General features: G+C 44.8%; 1 long non-coding RNA gene across 2 annotated transcripts in view; it reads left to right on the forward strand.

Annotated features, from left to right (window-relative positions):
- The window catches only part of LOC138807443 (uncharacterized), a 16,609-nt gene extending 8,943 nt beyond the window's left edge, over window positions 1-7,666 (forward strand). The window contains exons 2-3 of one of the 2 annotated variants that reach the window (XR_011366150.1): window positions 5,641-5,721; window positions 7,191-7,666. This is a non-coding gene — a long non-coding RNA (uncharacterized lncRNA). The remainder of the gene's footprint in view (window positions 1-5,640; window positions 5,722-7,190) is intronic. The other variant, XR_011366151.1, reaches the window with a different exon arrangement.
- Window positions 7,667-9,689: the final 2,023 nt, after the last annotated feature.

Genomic DNA, 9,689 nt, shown 5'->3' on the forward strand with positions numbered 1-9,689 from the left:
TATAGATGGTCTGTGCAGACCTTGCTCTTTTAGATCTTTAGACCCATTGGACCCAACTGCCTTTTGGACTTCTCTGTCCTCATTATAATTAGATCTAGCTGTGATTAAAGGAAAATGTCATATAAAATAGTTCCAATAAGGTAAACATATATTTGTGTTTTAGATCAAAGTTGTCTAGAAATATTAATATAGGCCTGGTATGTTGATTCCACAGCATCAGACTCTCAAAACTTTTGTTTTCCTGCCATCCTCATGCTTTTCTCTCCTGGTCTAGAATAGCTACTCAGATTCCAGCATCCTTTGTCTTTGACTTTCCATAAGTCATACCATATGTGCTTATGTCCAACTGGCCAGAGCTTAGTTAGAAAATCAACCAAGGCTACAGAGGAGATTAAATAATGTTCTTTGTTCTGAGTGGCCATGTGACAGTCATATGGAAAGGAGAAAAAATAGAAAATACACATAATACATAGCCAAACCATTAGTACATCAAACTCAGGGCCTAGGAGCTGTTCCTGAGCTTTTTTGCTCAAGGCTAACACTCTAGCCTTGAGAATAGCTCCCTTTCTGGCTTTTTGGTAGTTAATCAGAAATAAGAGTCTCAAGGACTTTTCTGCCCAGGCTAGCTTCAAACCAGGATTCTTAGATCTCAGCTTCCTGAGTTATTAAGATTACAGGCATGAGCCATTGACACCCAGCTGAAATGTATTTTAAATACCAGATTTTGAATGACTCATATAAAGACCTTATTAATGTCTTTGTATTGATTATACATTAAAATGACAATATTTTAAAGTATTGGGTTGAATAAAATATGTTATTTTAAATTAAATTCTGATTCTTCTATTTTTAATGTGGCTAGTAGAAATTTTTATTTTATATAAGTAGTTCCCACATAGCTCTCATATTTCTAAAGACAGCACAATTCTACACAATAAAAAAGTCTATATGCATATTCATATGTGTGTGTGTACACAACACTGTTTGTATATACACACACATATATAGGAGAGGGCTTGTACTGGAGTATTTCCTACTTGAGCCAGGGAGGGGTGGGGGAGGAGTTGTGCTGGTACTAAAGTTTGAATTCAGGCCTTGCACTCTGAGCTTTTTCACTCAAGACTGATGCTTTACCATTAGAACTACACCTCCACTTCCAACTAGTTGTTGACTCTTTGGAGATAGAGTTTCCTGGACTTTTCTGGCAGGGCTGTCTTTGAATTGAGATCTTCCAGTCTCAGCCTCCTGTTAGCTAGGATTACAGGAGAAAAAAAAATTTTTTTTGGGGGGGGTCCGGTCATGGGGCCTGAACTTTGGGCCTGGGCACTGTCCCTCAGCTCTTCAATTCAAGGCTAGCGCTTTACCACTTGAGCCACAGCGCCACTTCCGGCTTTTTTCTTTTTTGCTTATGTGGTGCTGAGGAATCGAACCCAGGGCCTCAGGCATGCAAGGCAAGCGCTCTACCACTGAGCCACCTTCCCCTGGAGAAAAAAGTCTTAAACAAATCTGAGCATGTCCTCTATCTTCTTTAAACCTTTCCATTCAAGTATAGTGATTCATGCCTGTAATCTCAGCCCTTGAGAAGCTAAGGCAGGAGGTTGGAGAGTTTGAGGTCAGCATGGACAACATAGTAAGATTCAATCTCAAAAAAGCAAAAATAAGACGCGGCTCACAATATCTTAGGTTAAAGTTCATTTTGCTCAATATAGCTTTTAACCTCCAAGATCCTCCTATCTTACCAGTTTCTTCCTCTTTCTACCCTATTACATTCCAGCCCTGGTGTACTTTTTCAGGTACTTCACCATGTCATGTGTGTTTAGACATTCTGGTACCTGTCTCTAGAACCCTCTTCCCTTCTGGCCTGTTTAGTGCTTGGCTCACTTGCCACTTTAGATATGTCTCATCTCTGAGAGGCCTTGAACTTGCTAGGCAAGTGCACTACCACCTGAAGCATACCCTCAATTTTTTTTTGTGTGGATTATTTTTGAGATCTCAGAAATAGGTGGTGATTCTATTTTTGCATTCCCACATAGCTGAGATGACCGTCATGTACCACCATGCACATTTTTTTATTGGTTGGGAACAATTTTGCCTAGCTTAGCCTAGAACCTAGGATTACAGAGCCACTGCACCTGGTTTTGATCGAGGATTCTTACTGAAGATGAGCTTCTTCCTAGATTGGAAGCAATGGGAGTAGAAGGAGAAGGCGAAGAAGACAGAGTAAGGGGGAGGGAGGAGTTGGGGAGGTGGGGAGGAAAGGGATGGTAGGGGAAATACAAAGGAGGGGGTAACAATGCTCCATAGGAAATGGACTCATTACCTTGCTCATGTAACTGTAACAGTATCTTTACAATAAAAAAAATTTAAATTTTTCAAAAAGAAGGAAACCAGTTTTGAACTGCTAATTTTTCAGCACTAGGAAAATTAATCATGTTATTAATGATAATGAACCTTGCTGTGAAGATTTCCTTCAAGAAACAGGAAGTAGGAATTCAGAACTGAAAAAGTAAGAATAAAATTACCTTCGAAGGCAAATATTATTAGGCTGTTGTCTTGGTTGGTTGGAGATAAACATACAGTTGTAGAAAGGAGAGAGGGTATGGACCCACACTCTTTGTTTGTTTTTTTGGTCGGTCGTGGGGCTTGAACTCTGGGCCTGAGTACTGTCCCTCAGCTCTTCAGCTCAAGGCCAACACTCAACCATTTGAGCCATAGCACCATTTCCGGTTTCCTGGAGGTGATTAGAGATAAGAGTCTCATGGACTTTGCTGCTCCAGCTGGCTTTGAATTGCAATCCTCAGATCTCAGCCTCTTGAGTAGCTAGGATTACAGCCGTGAGCCACCAGTGCCTAGCCATGGACGTACATTCCTTCAACCAAGACAGGTTCACAGCAAAGCAGACCCAGAAACCATCCTTCTAGTCCTAACCCAAAAGCCTGATCTGCTTTTTGGAATTATGGACCAAAAGCTTTTTTTTTTTTTGCTGGTACTTGAACTCAAGATTTGGACACTATTCCTTGGCTTTTTCATTCAAGACTAGGGCTCTACCAGTTCTCCACTTCCAGCTTCTTGCTGGTTAAGTGGAAGTAAGAATTTCATGGACCTTCCTGCCCAAGCTGCCCTTGAATCATGATCCTCACATCTCATTTTCCTTAGTAGCTTAGGATTCCAGGCATAAGTCACCGATGCCCAGCTCAGAAGAGCATTTTTGAACAAAATCTATGCCTTTAGGTGGGCATACTTCAGGCCTTCTGCCCAATACCTTGCCCCTTAGCGTATCCATTATCCTTTCCCAATTTTCAGGGGAGCTCATTAAATTTACCTGTCTTTAATCTTTAATCCGTAGAAATGGGAGACCCCAGCACAGAAAACATGACTAGATTCCCACCTGCCCTACCAAAACTGAGCCTTAAAAAAAATTTTTTTTTCTTGGTACTGGGAATAAAACTCAGGGTTTTGCATGTGCTAAGCACACATTCTTCCACTGAGCTACACCCACCTCCCCCAAAGTGGATCTTGATGAGATACACACAGAAAGCCCTTGCTCTTAGGCGAGGCCTTGCAATATGAAGAGGCTTCGTTATCCTTTTCTCTCCTTCCTTTCATGTCCTGTCAGATCACACAAAGCAATCAGTAGTCCCTGCAATTCCCAACCTGGAGAGCGGGCAACAGCAACCACAGCAGCTGTTGGCAGCAGCCAGCACAAGAGGCTCTGTAATTACACACAGGCAGCTTTGCACTCCATTCCCTTCCTTTCCCAGAGTGCCTTTGAAAAGGAAATGGAAGGCTGAGCCTTTCAGAAAAGCAAGTTCTGACTCCCAGTTCCATGGTGGGCAGGCTTTAGGCCTTGCTATGATTCAGATCCATTCATTCATGAGCTCATTCCTTCATTCAAAACACAGTAAAGGATCCCTGCCTGTGCTAGCCCTGGGCCAAGTGTTGAGGACACTGCCCCTATTTTTGAAGAGTCACAGTGTAGTTAGTAAAGGAGCTTAGAGGATAGTTACAGTGAAAACTAAAAGGTGATGTGTGATAAGGAAAGTGTGGCTCAAATCCTAGGCAGAGAAAGATAATGTTGATAAGGGTAACTAACCTCTTGGGCACTGTAATATAGTGGCTGAAAAAATAAGCCCTGAAGATCACAAGGCTGGGTTCAAATCCCGACTTTGCCATTTATTAGCTGTGTAACTAACTCTAAGAAGAAATGAGAAGAATATGGTGCTTATTGGGAGATTAAAGCTCAATGTCTGGCAGATCATAGTGAAGGGTTAAAAATTAAAAACCTCACTTTACCATTACCATTACTAACTTGCATACTGCTGATTTTGCTTCTATAAATATGCTTGCATTCAGACCCCCTTCCCTGGGAGATAAAACTGGGCAGTGACTCAAGGATATTGGCCAGCCCAGATGTCCGGATATCAGCCCACCCAGGACAAGGACAGCGGTTATAGATAGTACATGTTCTTCAGTTCCAGATTAATTAAGCAATCCCTGGGACAAACCTTGACAACGACCACCTGGCAAGACCACAAGCTGAGCCAAGTGTCAACCAATCATGGGCCTGTAACCATGTAAACCCCCCCTTAAACCAACCATGGGCCAGTCATTTTACAAAGAGTGTTGTTGGTGTATATGGTGACCTTTAAATGGACCAATCATGGGATGCTTTGTGTTATGCGTTAATCTTGTGGTTTTTGCCTTTAAAAAGGCTTGTAGCCGCTGCTCGGGGCTCCCTGTCTGCTCGGGACAGAGAGTCCGTTTGCGCAAACGTCAAATAAACTCCTCTTGCTTATTGCATCTCCCGGCCTGGAGTCTGAGTTTTCTGGGGCGCCCTCCCATTGACGAAAGTATCCTAGGGGACTAGGGTCTTTCAATAACTCAATAAATGCCAGCTGCTATATGAGGGAAGATAGCATATAACATGAGTGTTCTATTTGTGAGGAAGAAGATCGACATTTTGTAAAATGGGGCAAAGGAGAAAAATGTAGCGTTTCTATGGAATTCCTTTTGTCTACTGCACAGCCTCTGAGATGAGAAGAAAGAAGAGATAAGGCTAGGAAACTGAGTTAGGGTTAAATTTTGGAATATTGAATGCCAAAATGAACAATCATGATAGGGCAGAGCACCCAAGCAATATCCTTTTTTTTTTTTTTTTTTCCATCATGGGGCTTGAACTTACAAATGTTGAGCTGGGAAGGTGGCTCAGTGGTAGAGTGGTTGCCTTGCATGCATGAGGCCCTGGGTTCAATTCCTCAGCACCACATAAACAGAAAAAAAAAGCCAGAAGTGGTGCTGTGGCTCAAGTGGTAGAGCACTAACCTTGAGCTGAAGAGCTGAGGGACACAGCGCCCAGGCTCAGAATTCAGGCCCCACAACCAGACCCCCCCCCCCGCCATAAAAAAAATAATGTCTCACTTCCCACTATGTTTTTGAGCCAAAATCCATCTTTGCCTACTATTAGAGTTCCCATACAATCTGAGATCACAGGAGTGTCTAGCTTCCTTTCTATGGGGATAGAATCTCTTGGAATGTATTTTTTCTCTCTGGGCTGACTTCAAACTGTAAACTTCTGATTCCAGTCTCTAGGATCACAGGCATTAGGCATCAGTGACCAGCTTCTATTCTTTTTTCTTCCAGTAGACTGAACCCTGGCACCAACGCCAAAAGAAAACAGCCATTTCCTCGCACCTGACAGTTCTGTCCATCTGAAGCTGTAGGGTAAGGCTGGGCCAAGCTGATTAGACTCATGGTCATTGTCACTAGCTTCAGTTTCCTTCTGGGGTTAGGCAGACCCCCCTCAATCTTACTTGGAAAGAGTGAAAATTGAGTGCAAAGACTTCATCAAACACAAATGATCTGAGCAGAGGCCCTATTGGGAGAATGCAAAAGAGAACAGGGTTCCAGTACAGGATACCCGGCTCAGCAGCCTCCCCCATTCCTGAACCGAAGAGGAGGAGAGATTGTGGGGGTCATTCAAGATCTGAGGGATTGGGCTGGGAAGGTGGCTCAGTGGTAGAGCGCTTGCCTTGCATGCTCGAGGCCCTGGGTTCGATTCCTCAGCACCACATAAGCAAAAAGAAAAAAGCCGGAAGTGGCGCTGTGGCTCAAGTGGTAGAGCGCTAGCCTTGAGCTGAAGAGCTGAGGGACAGCGCCCAGGCCCAGAGTTCAGGCTCCACGACCGGACCCAAAAAAAAAAAAAAGATCTGAGGGATTATTTCAAGTAAAGAGGAGCCAGATAGGAATGAGTTATCACTTGGAGGAGTCAGAAGGCCTCTACTCCTGTCCAATTTATGCCTCTCACTTTCTATGATTTCCCCTGGGCCTCTTCCTTTTCAATAAAACAAAATGATTTTGATAGGACCCCTCAGGGGTCTTTTATAGCTCTGAATTCTGATATCTAGACCTTCAGGATTTGGAGGGATGGCATATGCCCTACTTATTGGAAGGTATCCAGAATAGGAAAACTGAGACCGGGTTGGGGGGAGGAGGGAAGAGAGGGGTTACATACATCCCACAGATAAGGTGAAGGCTGCAAATAGGATGGAAGAGGAGAGAGAATGGGGAGGTGAGGAGGCCAGTGGTGTGGCCTCTCTGAGTTCCTGATGTCTGCAGAGCAAAGGGACTTCTTCTCTTCTCCCAACTTGAGCTACCTCAGGATCCTGTGGAAAAGCTGCATTATAATCGATAGCCTCATAAATAAGTAAAGAGTCAACGCATCCTGTCTCCAGCTCAGGGCTTCTTCGGGAAAATCGAACCTCGACCCACTTCTGTCCTCCCATTCTCGTTTCCTTCAGAGGCCTCCAGAGGGAAGGAGCTCTGACAGGTCATCTCAAGCAGCCCCTGGCCCTCTATGCTGACCTCCAGATCCCATCTACATGCAAGGGGGCCAAAGACGAGTGTGTGCCCTTCTCCAACACCTACCGGCAGACTCTTCTTGTCTGGAATAACCCTTTTCCCAGTCCCCTGGGTGCTCCCACAAGTAGTGGCATCCATCCTTCATCAGGTCCTCCCTTTAGCTCTCACTCCTGGTATACTCGGGCCTCTCCCTTCGGTTCCAGTCCTTTGCTTCTTACCTTCAGATTTTGTCTTTCTTCTGATTTTGGCTGGGTGCCGCACAGGATGAGTGGCAAGAGGAAGGCCATTAGTTGTTCTGCACCCCTGGAACCTGCCCTGTCTAATCTTTTCAGGTGCCTTGTCATTCATCATAAATGAGCCTTTCAAGCTCTGACCAAGAAAATGCATTTCTGTGTGTGAGAGACAAAAACCCTCGGAATTTATTTCACGGAAGAGCAGCAAGCTACCGGTTAGTCAGTTGACTGGAAGACATTTCCTTCCATGTTGGGAGCCAAAAGTTGAGTCTCTCAACATAATAGGCTTGACTATCTCACTGGAACATCTTGAGGCTGAGTTTACAGAATCCCACCTTTTCACCACGCCCTAAGTAAACACCCTGCAGCTGCTAAAGACCACCTTTTCACCACGCCCTAAGTAAACACCCTGCAGCTGCTAAAGACCGACCACCTTTTCACCTTGCTCTAAGCAAACATCCTACAGCTTCTTCGGCCAATGAAAAAGCTTCCTTAACGGCCAATGAAAAAGCGTCCTTATTCCAAGCATATAAATACAGCTGGGTGAAAAATAAAATTTAGCAGCTTGATCAGAATCCCTGTCTTGCTGTCATTCTTCGTGTCTCTTGTCTCTTCATTCCTTCTTGCTTAGGTTCACTGCCCTCTTTGACGTCTTGCGGGTCGGGACACTTCCACTCTCCACTTCTGTAACAGCACTTGAAAAGAAATCTTTAACAAGCCAAGTTGAGTATTTTGGACACCCCCCACCCCTCCTCGCTGAGCCACACCATGGTGGAAGTCAGCCTTGTGTGATGATAGGCAGCAGCCTTCTTCTGGGTATTGCTTAACACACCTCAGACCTCTCCACTGCTCTAATGCCTCAGTTTCCCCTTCAGCTCTTTGGTGTTAGAACTTCTTGAGTAGTAAGTATAGAGAAAGGATTTGTTTGGATTGTGATAGCCCTGTTTGAACCCCCTCCATTTTTTTGGTAGGGGTTTTGTTTGGGTTTTTACTCGGGGCCTTCCACTTATTAGGTGCTCTACCATTTGAGCCACACTTCTGGCCCTTTTTGCTTTAGTTATTTTTCAAATTATATCTTATATATACTTTTTTTTTTTTGTCCAGAGACATCCACGACTGTGATGATTTTACCTTTAGCCTTCCCATAACTGGGATGACTGCTGTGAACACTACATCCAGCCAGGCGCTGGTGGCTCATGCCTGTAATCCTAGCTACTCAGGAGGCTGAGATCTGAGGATGGTGGTTCAAGGCCAGCCTGGGCAGCAAAGGCCGTGAGACTCTTATCTCCAATAAACCACTAGAAAAAAACTGGAAGTGGTGCTGTGGCTCAAGCGGTAGAGCACTTACCTTGAGCTGAAGAGCACAGGGACAGCACCCAAGCCCAGAGTTCAAGCCCCACGACAAACCAAAAAAACAAAAAACACTACATACAACTTTGTGCGTGCATGTGTGTGTGTGTGTGTGTGTGTGTGTGTGTGTGTGTGTGTGTATGTGTGTGTCAGTGTGTCAGTCCTGGGGCTTGAACTCAGGGTCTGGGCACTGTCCCTGAACTTTTATGCTCAAGACTAATGCTCTACTACTTGCCACAGCTTTACTTCTGGCTTTTTAGTATTTAATTGGAGATAAGAATCTTACAGACTTTTCTGCCTGAGCTGGGTTCCAACCAGATCCTCATATCTCAGCCTCCTGAGTAGCTAGGATTACAGGTCTGAACCATTAGCACCCAGCTCAACTTGTTTCTTCCCTTTTTTTTTTTTGGTCGGTCATGGGGCCTGAACTCAGGGCCTGGGCACTGGCCTCAGCTCTTCAGCTCAAGGCTAGCGCTCTACCACTTGAGCCACAGCACCACTTTTTCTGCTTATGTGGTGCTGAGGAATCAAACCCAGGGCCTCATGCATGCAAGGCAAGCATTCTACCACTTCCCAGCCCTCAACTTTCTCTCTCTCTCTTTCTTCCTTCCTTCCTTTCTTCCTTCCTTCCTTCCTTCCTTCCTTCCTTCCTTCCTTTCTTTCTTTCTTTCTTTCTTTCTTTCTTTCTTTCTTTCTTTCTTTCTTTCTTTCTTTCTTTCTTTCTTTCTTTCTTTCTTGCCAGTCCTGGAGCTTGAACTCAGAGCCTGGGAACTGTCCCTAAGCTTTTGCTCAAGGCTAGCACTGTACCACTTGAGCTGCAACAATACTTTTGGCTTTTTCTGTGTATGTGGCACTGAGGAATTGAACCCAAGGCTTCATGCATGCTAAGCAAGCACTCTACCACTAAGTCACATTCCCAGCCTTCAAGTTGTTTGTATTTTTGTCAGTTGTGGGGCTTGAACTCTGGTCTGGGCACTGTCCCTGAGTTCTTTTGCTCAAGGCTAGTGCTCTACCACTTGAGCCACAGCGCCACTTCTGATTTTCTGGTGGTTGATTGGAGATAAAAAGTCTCAAGGAGGGAGGGCTGGGAAGATGGCTCAGTGGTAGAGGGCTTGCCTTGCATGCCTGAGGCCCTGGGTTCGATTCCTCAGCACCACATAAGCAAAAAGAAAAAAGCCGGAAGTGGCGCTGTGGCTCAAGTGGTAGAGCGCTAGCCTTGAGCTGAAGAGCTGAGGGACAGCGCCCAGG

Source organism: Dipodomys merriami, unplaced genomic scaffold (assembly GCF_024711535.1).
Source record: "Dipodomys merriami isolate MVZ:Mamm:240054 unplaced genomic scaffold, mDipMer1.0.p SCAF_42, whole genome shotgun sequence".
Lineage (NCBI taxonomy): Eukaryota > Metazoa > Chordata > Mammalia > Rodentia > Heteromyidae > Dipodomys > Dipodomys merriami.